General features: G+C 48.3%; 1 protein-coding gene across 19 annotated transcripts in view; it reads left to right on the top strand.

Moving 5' to 3' along the window:
• LOC133117882 (neurexin-1a-like) overlaps positions 1-7,500 on the top strand; it is a 366,671-nt gene that overhangs the window by 229,514 nt on the left and 129,657 nt on the right. The gene's annotated exons all lie outside the window — the stretch shown is intronic.

Below are 7,500 nucleotides of genomic sequence, written 5' to 3'. Positions count from 1 at the left end.
ACACACAGTCTCTCCCATCCTTCAGTATGAACACACAGTCTCCCCCATCATTCAGTATGAACCCACAGTCTCCCCCATCATTCAGTATGAACCCACAGTCTCCCCCATCATTCAGTATGAACCCACAGTCTCTCCCATCGTTCAGTATGAACCCACAGTCTCTCCCATCATTCAGTATGAACCCACAGTCTCTCCCGTCATTCAGTATGAACCCACCGTCTCTCCCATCGCTCTGTATGAACACACAGTCTCTCCCATCGTTCAGTATGAACCCACAGTCTCTCCCATCATTCAGTATGAACACACAGTCTCTCCCATCATTCAGTATGAACCCACCGTCTCTCCCATCATTCAGTATGAACCCACCGTCTCTCCCATCGCTCAGTATGAACACACAGTCTCTCCCATCATTCAGTATTACATTATTGGCTTTTGGCCAGACGTGCAGTTGGTTAGACTAAGCAGGAGACAATCCTCCCCTGGAGCAATGCAGGGTTAATGGCTGTGCGGATCTTATTGTGGCTACACCGGGATTCGAAGCACCAACCTTGTGTGTCCCAGTCGTTTACCTTAACCACTACACTACAGGCCGCCCCCATGAACTCACAGTCTCTCCCATCATTCAGTATGAACACACAGTCTCTCCCATCATTCAGTATGAACACACAGTCTCTCCCATCATTCAGTATGAACACACAGTCTCTCCCATCATTCAGTATGAACACACAGTCTCTCCCATCATTCAGTATGAACACACAGTCTCTCCCATCATTCAGTATGAACACACAGTCTCTCCCATCCTTCAGTATGAACACACAGTCTCTCTCATCACTCAGAGATTAGCATACTCGTATTTAACAACCATCATTATGTGAGGTTTACGTTGGGCCATGAGCGTTATAAAATGTAAATAGTTTTTACTGCAAGCCCATAGTTTCTATGTGTGCATACGTTTTATAAAAAGGTATAAAGGAATAATTTCCTTCCTTTCAATCTTTGCGGTCAGCCAGAGCGAAAAATAAATAAGTAAATGGGATGGAATAAATGAAATTTTTGGAAAGTCCGACTTGAGGTTTTACCCTCGAGGTGCTGCGTCTTCAAGGCCATTGATTGCCGATGATCCGTTCTCTAGGTACCGATAAGACTCTGCCTTTTGATTGGCTATCTGCGCTCTCATCAATCCTGATAATGATTTCTATCCATGTGGAAAATCTCGATCCTGTGCGCCTAACGGCGGTGCTGTCGTGGCATCGATCCCTGCAGATACGCTGGAACGTGATACCAGGAGTGTTTCTGTTAAACGTGCCCGTGCCGTTGTTAACAGTGCTGTGTCTCCTGCCTGTGCAACAATATGCCAGCGAACCGCCCTCTCAGTCAGACGCCACTCATGTTAATGAATATTGTGCATAAAAAGCGATAAAATAAAGCCTAGAAAAAGCAGAGATGAGCTAATGATGAAAATAATCTGACAGATGAAGGCCTCTTTGACATATTTGCTGGTTTTCCTGTTAATGAACCGACCAGGGAGTCTGACAAAGGGTGGACTCTCTTTCCTCCGGGGTGTGCTGAAAAGTCTGAGTCCAGTCTTGACTTTACTTCTGCTAACAAGCAACCGGTTGTCAAGTGGAGAGAACATCATTTGGCCAGAGCTAGAGAACTGGACGGCAGGGTCAGCAGCAGGATCGGGGACGCTGTAGACCAGGGAGGGGGTGGAGGGTCTGAAGATGGGCCTAACCTGGATCTCTCGGGGCAGTCAGTCTCGACGGCGGCCATTTTGTTCTCTCTGGATAATGTCTCGTATGTACGCGTTGCCATTTTGTATCTGCTCATGTGGTTCCGTAGTGTTTCCACTGACTTCTGTTCCAATGCCCCAGTCATGGCAGGGGTGGGCTCAGCCTTTTAAAGATCACGCATGGTTTAAATGGAGGACGTTGAAGTTCATAAACACTTTTAGCCGACTAGGATTGTGGCCCCCAGGAATGTCATGTTTCCCATAACTGCCAACATGGGCATTTTACTTTCATATCACATCGTAACTAAATGAGGTTATGCTGCAATCAGTTCCTAGGAAAGTATATTAAAGGACCCATCGTATTGAATAGCCGCAGGGCTCAGTTTTAAATGTGTCGTTTAGAAGGACACTTGCATATTAGCCCTTGCTGAGAGCCATTGATCTCTCAGATCCAGTTTCTGGAGGTGTGTCTCCAAACACTGAGACTCAGAAAACCCCTCCATTGATTAAGCTTTTATCAGCACGTTCATGAAGCTCTGTAGTACATTACACCACATCCAAACACCCCACACTGTGCCTAATGTTGCATTGATGCTGTATCTCGCTGTAGGAGAAGCCAGTGTGGATGCTGTTTAATCACGTGACTTTGAGACAGGTCTCTCTCTCTCTCTCTCTCTCTCTCTCTCTCTCTCACCCTCACCCCAGGCCTGTGTGGATGTTCATGTAGAACAGAGCTTTATTTCCAATGAAGCAGAGACATGTTACACATGGCAGGGAGGCAGCTGCTGCTACTGCAGAAATCTGGCTCCTCAGAGACACTGAGGCATTCTGGGAGAACGAGGCCACTTTAAATGGGTCCGCTCAAGTGAACACACTGCGAGAGGGATTGTCTGTGTGTGTGTGTGTGTGTGTGTGTGTGTCTCTCTGCTGTGTGTGTTTATGTGTGTCTCCTATGTGTCTCTGCTGTGTGACTGTGTGTGTGTGTGTGTGTGTGTGTGTGTCTCTGCTGTGTGTGTGTATGTGTGTCTGTGTGTCTCTGCTGTGTGTGTGTGACTGTGTGTGTGTGTGTGTCTGTCTGTCTGTGTTTCTTTACTGTGCGTGTGTGTGTGTTTTCTGTTTTCCCATCACACAGAAAAGACAGGATTAAAAGGAGGCTTTCCTCTGTCTCCTCGGTGGAGGTAATGAGCGTGATTATGTTCTGGAAGGTCGCGGGAGCTGACCTCTGAGAGGCAGTGTAGTGGAAAGGCACAGGCGTCTCCCCTGCTCAGCCACTGGAGATGAGCTTATTTAAGATGCTAATGGCCGGATTGCAGAGAGATTGCGCTTCGTTTAATAGAGTAGGATGAACGAGTTTAACCCTTCTGGGGTGTCGTTTATATTCTTCAAACGCAGCCCTGATGCGTGTATTTGGGGTTCGTTACACGCATGTTATTATTTTGTTTGCGTTGTTTTTTCCCCAGATGAGCACCAGTGCAGTAATGGGGTGGCTGAGACAAAGCCAATGCTAAACGGGGCGTAATTCTATATGCTAATGCGAGGGCTAATTTACCGTAATGCACTGATATTTAATGCGCCGTTTCAAATGACTCTTTGACCGCGCAAGCCATCGCTCCAGCCTGTCACGTCTGCGCTCTCCTCCTTTCTCCCTCCTTTCATCCCCTCTTTCCCTCCATTCCATGTTTTCCCACTCTGTCTCTTCTCTTCACGGCGGCTGTCTCTGAACCTCAGGCTGCTGGTGATAAAGTAAGATGGCACAGGGAGGTGTGGAATTGAGTACATTTCCTCTGTTTTCAGGGCTCAGTTCAGTGTAAAATATCCTGTCCATTGGCTGTGACTGCATTAGAAGGACCTCGGCCGAATACAGTATGCCTTTGTGTTGTGTACAGTCAGGTTCTCCGACTCTAAATGTGTCTCCCAGTCAGGTGCTGACTTTGGGAAGGACGGTGCGATTCCCGGGGCTGATTCCCCCAGTCACAGCCAGGAATAACGGTGTGAGGGAGAGAGTGCGAGTCAGTCATACCCAGCTGCCAGAGTCTGATATAGTTCTGGGAACGACACTGTATCCGATGACGACAACAGATCCATATCTGGGCTTCTGTCCCGAGGGGATCTCGCAAACAAACTGAGAGACTGAGGGATAATTAAACCCTATGCCAGCTCTTTCAGGAACACCTGTCAGATTACCGTCTGCCACTCAGCGGGCCTGTTTGTCTTCTAAATCTGCGGGATTACTCTGAGGATTGTGGGGGTTTTTGATACACTTCGCTCTGCTTTCTGACCGCATGTTGTAATAGTTGGCGTGCTGAGTGAGGGTTTATTAGTCGGGGGGGCGATGAGCAGCGTGTTGAACTGTGGAGTTTTCTGGGGCCTGAGAGTGAGGTGTGCCTAGCAGGGTGGCCTGTAGCGTAGTGGTTAAGGTAAATGACTGGGACACGCAAGGTCGGTGGTTCTAATCCCGGTGTAGCCACAATAAGATCTGCACAGCCCTTGAGCGATGCCCTTAACCCGGCATTGCTCCAGGGGAGGATTGTCTCCTGCTTAGTCTAATCAATACATTCTGGATAAGAGTGTCTGCCAAATGCCAATAATGTAATGTAATGTAGTTAGATCCCAGCTCCGTATGTACCCAGAGTCCGTGATTCTGTCACAGTGTGTTTCACACTCAAACCCCGGGCCCCACACCCATCTGAGAGGAAGGGAGAGCATGTGAGCATGTGCGGATGTTTCCCCCAAAACCAGCACCTTCCCAAAACCACTGGCCTGCACACGAGAGAGAGAGCGGCCATCTTAACGTCAGCCCCATCTCAGCTACCTGAGAAAGACCTCCAATGTAGAACCTGTGTACACCAGTCTCTGCTCCTCTCCAAATGTAAAACCTGTGTCTCTGCTCCTCTCCAAACCATCTCACCCTGCTCACCACCACACCGCCGGTCCTCAGTGATGTGGGCTGGCATGTGAGAGTAACTGTGAGATTAACACACACACACAGCTGTGGCACATGATACAATCCACACACATCAGAATGAAACCGATTCACAAAAAAAAGACCCTGACCTCGCTACGCAGGTAAGCGGCATCCGATTCACAACTCTTCCCTCTCCCGTAACTCTCCGCGCGAGTAGGAGGTATCGGGTTCCCGACGTTTCCTTCTCTAATTCTCTAATTTTAGCCGGTGTGAGCCGGCCTGGCGGGTCTCTGCGGGGGCTGCTGATGGGTCACGTGGCTTCATTACCCGCAGACGGGCTGTCAGTGAGGAGTGCTGGTGTCACATTACATTACCCCGGCCCCGGGGCCCCGGGGGCCAGGGCAGGGCGTCATCAGGGGCCCCGTCATCAGGCCCCTCAGCCCGCTGACACGGTGTGAAAGCGCTTCATGCTAATGCGCTGTAACTCGTGGCAGGTTTGCTGTAGCTCACGGCGAGGAAGGATGTCGCCATGGAGAAAGTGATCTAATGAAGGTTAGGAGAAAAAAACAACATCGCACGCACCCAGACTGCTTTCTCCATGCCAGAGTCGGGTTTATTTTTAACCAGTCGATCAATCAAATCTTATTTGTATAGCACATTAATCGCAGGTCAATGTGCTTTACGTAAAATGAGAAATAAACTGCAAGAGAAGGTAGGAAATAAAAAAGATTAATAATAATATTTATATCTGTTTTAAGAAGAGAGGGAGAGAGGTGGATAGAGGGATAAAAACAGAGGAGAAGTCAAGAGAAACGCTCATTTATCTCTGTGTGCTGGGGGCGAGGGAGAGAAAATAAATAAATAAATTACCCAAAAATAAGTTATTGATATTTTATACCAATGGCGGTTTACAGGGAATTATCAGAAATAGCGTCATAATGATGTATAATCTATTATTACTGCTGTGACGGTTTAACATTCAGCCTTTCAATGAATCTCTTTTTCCTCTCATTCTCTCTAAAATTCAAATTCAAAATGCTTTACTGGCATGACATATTTAAAAATTATTTTTGCCAAGGCATTATTCGCAGTCAGAATAATAACAGCACTACATAAAAAGATCTCTCTCCCCCTCTCTCGTTATAGTACGTGTTCTTTATCCAATACAATCTGCAAGAATGGTCACAGAAGCGCGCAAATGTTGGCGATATTTATTTTAGAGACAGTGCGCTAATGCGTAAAAACATGAATGCTCATGGAGCGGGATGTCGGAGTTGGTCAGCAGGGCTGCTGCTATGAGCTCTGTTATCATTGCGTCTCACAGTGCGGCCTGCGGCACCATTCAGGCCCTTCTGAGTGTATTATAAAACATCTCCTCCTGTAGCTTCAGCCGCACTTACCCGTCCATTAGCAACAAAAGCCCTTTCTCTAGGTCCTTAATCTATGCTGGAAGTTCACATCTGAGGAAAGTATTCGCTTTTGTGTTCTTTGTGAGCTCTTGGCGAGTAAGTGTTCCCACACTGGCTTCTGCGTTAGCTTTGGAAAGAAAGCTTAATTAATTGGCGTCATGTTGATACAGAGAGAGCCGGTCTGCGCCTTTAAGAGAAGAACCCCCCTGTGTTCCGCATTATGACATCAGAGCGGGAGGGTACCGTTAAACACATCAGCCAATCAGGCTCCGGGCGCGGTCTGACTGTGACATCATTAATTAAGAGCCAGACGTCATGCTGTGTACCTGGACTCAGGACACAGTCAGATTCCTCCTCAAGCACTTTACTTAGTCCTCCTGTGACACTAGGAGTGATGGTGAGGGTACGGCGGCCATTTTGTTTAATTAGGGGGGGACCTGTCTGCCGGTGAGTCTTCTCTGGAGGCCGGGGAAGGGGCAGCTGGCCGCTTTAACCGCGAGATGAGGGTCAGGGGTCACGGACAGTTTGACGTAATGAGGCGTAGCGAGTGTTTCCGGCGATTTCCTCGCCTGTCGGGAAGTGTTGGATTACCCACGCCGGGGGGTAGGAAGAGCCATCGCTGGATTCGAACCCGTGGAGCCCTCAAAATATTATCTACCATTACGGCCATTAGGGGCTATTATTTTACTGCCTGTCTGTTCATGCTCTGCCCCATTCAGTGAAATGGCTGCAGTGGGATCGAGGTGGGGGGGGGGAGAGAGGAGGAGGGGGGGGGGAGGAGGAGGAGGAAGGGGGGGGTGATTTTGGGTGCCTTGTTCATGTTTAGGAGGAGGGGCCTCTGTGATAGAATGTTCTGGTTTCCGGGGCTCTGCAGATGAAAAGCTTCATTTTTCCTGACTTTATAACACTGAGAGAAAGATGTTCTTCATAAGACGTTTTTTTCTTTAATATCTGGTTTTATTCAGCGGATAAAGCAGAGCAGAGTGAGAGTGATGTGGGGGAGATCGTTGGGTTTGAAAATAAAGCGGAGGCCGTGATATGAAGACAGAAACGCTGTGTGAAATGGAGGTGGCCCGTGGCAAAATGGGGGCAGAGTGAGGTTTAAAAGGAACGACGCTTCAGTGCACTCGAGCGTACAGAAATATCCCGGGTTCATAATGCGTAATGGTCGTGACCTGGAAAACTTCACATTCTGTTCCCGCAGGTCGATCTCTGACGCCGTTCAGCACACCTGGCTGATCGCTTCTCAGCCCTGTTCAGTTCTCTGGCCCTCCGGAGTGAGGAGGATGTCCGATATATGGGGTCGAATTCAGGGCCAAAAGCCTCGTCCAGTCCGGTATAATCCAGATTAGTCCAGACCCACAGTGTGCTGTGATTCAGTCCTAATGCTGTCCAGACCTACAACACACAGTGAGATTAAGTCCTAAGAGTTGTGAGTTGTTAATCAGTCCTAA

Source organism: Conger conger, chromosome 18 (genome assembly GCF_963514075.1).
Source record: "Conger conger chromosome 18, fConCon1.1, whole genome shotgun sequence".
NCBI lineage: Eukaryota > Metazoa > Chordata > Actinopteri > Anguilliformes > Congridae > Conger > Conger conger.
Note: the sequence above shows the minus strand (reverse complement) of the source record. Positions and strands in the feature narration are given on the sequence as shown.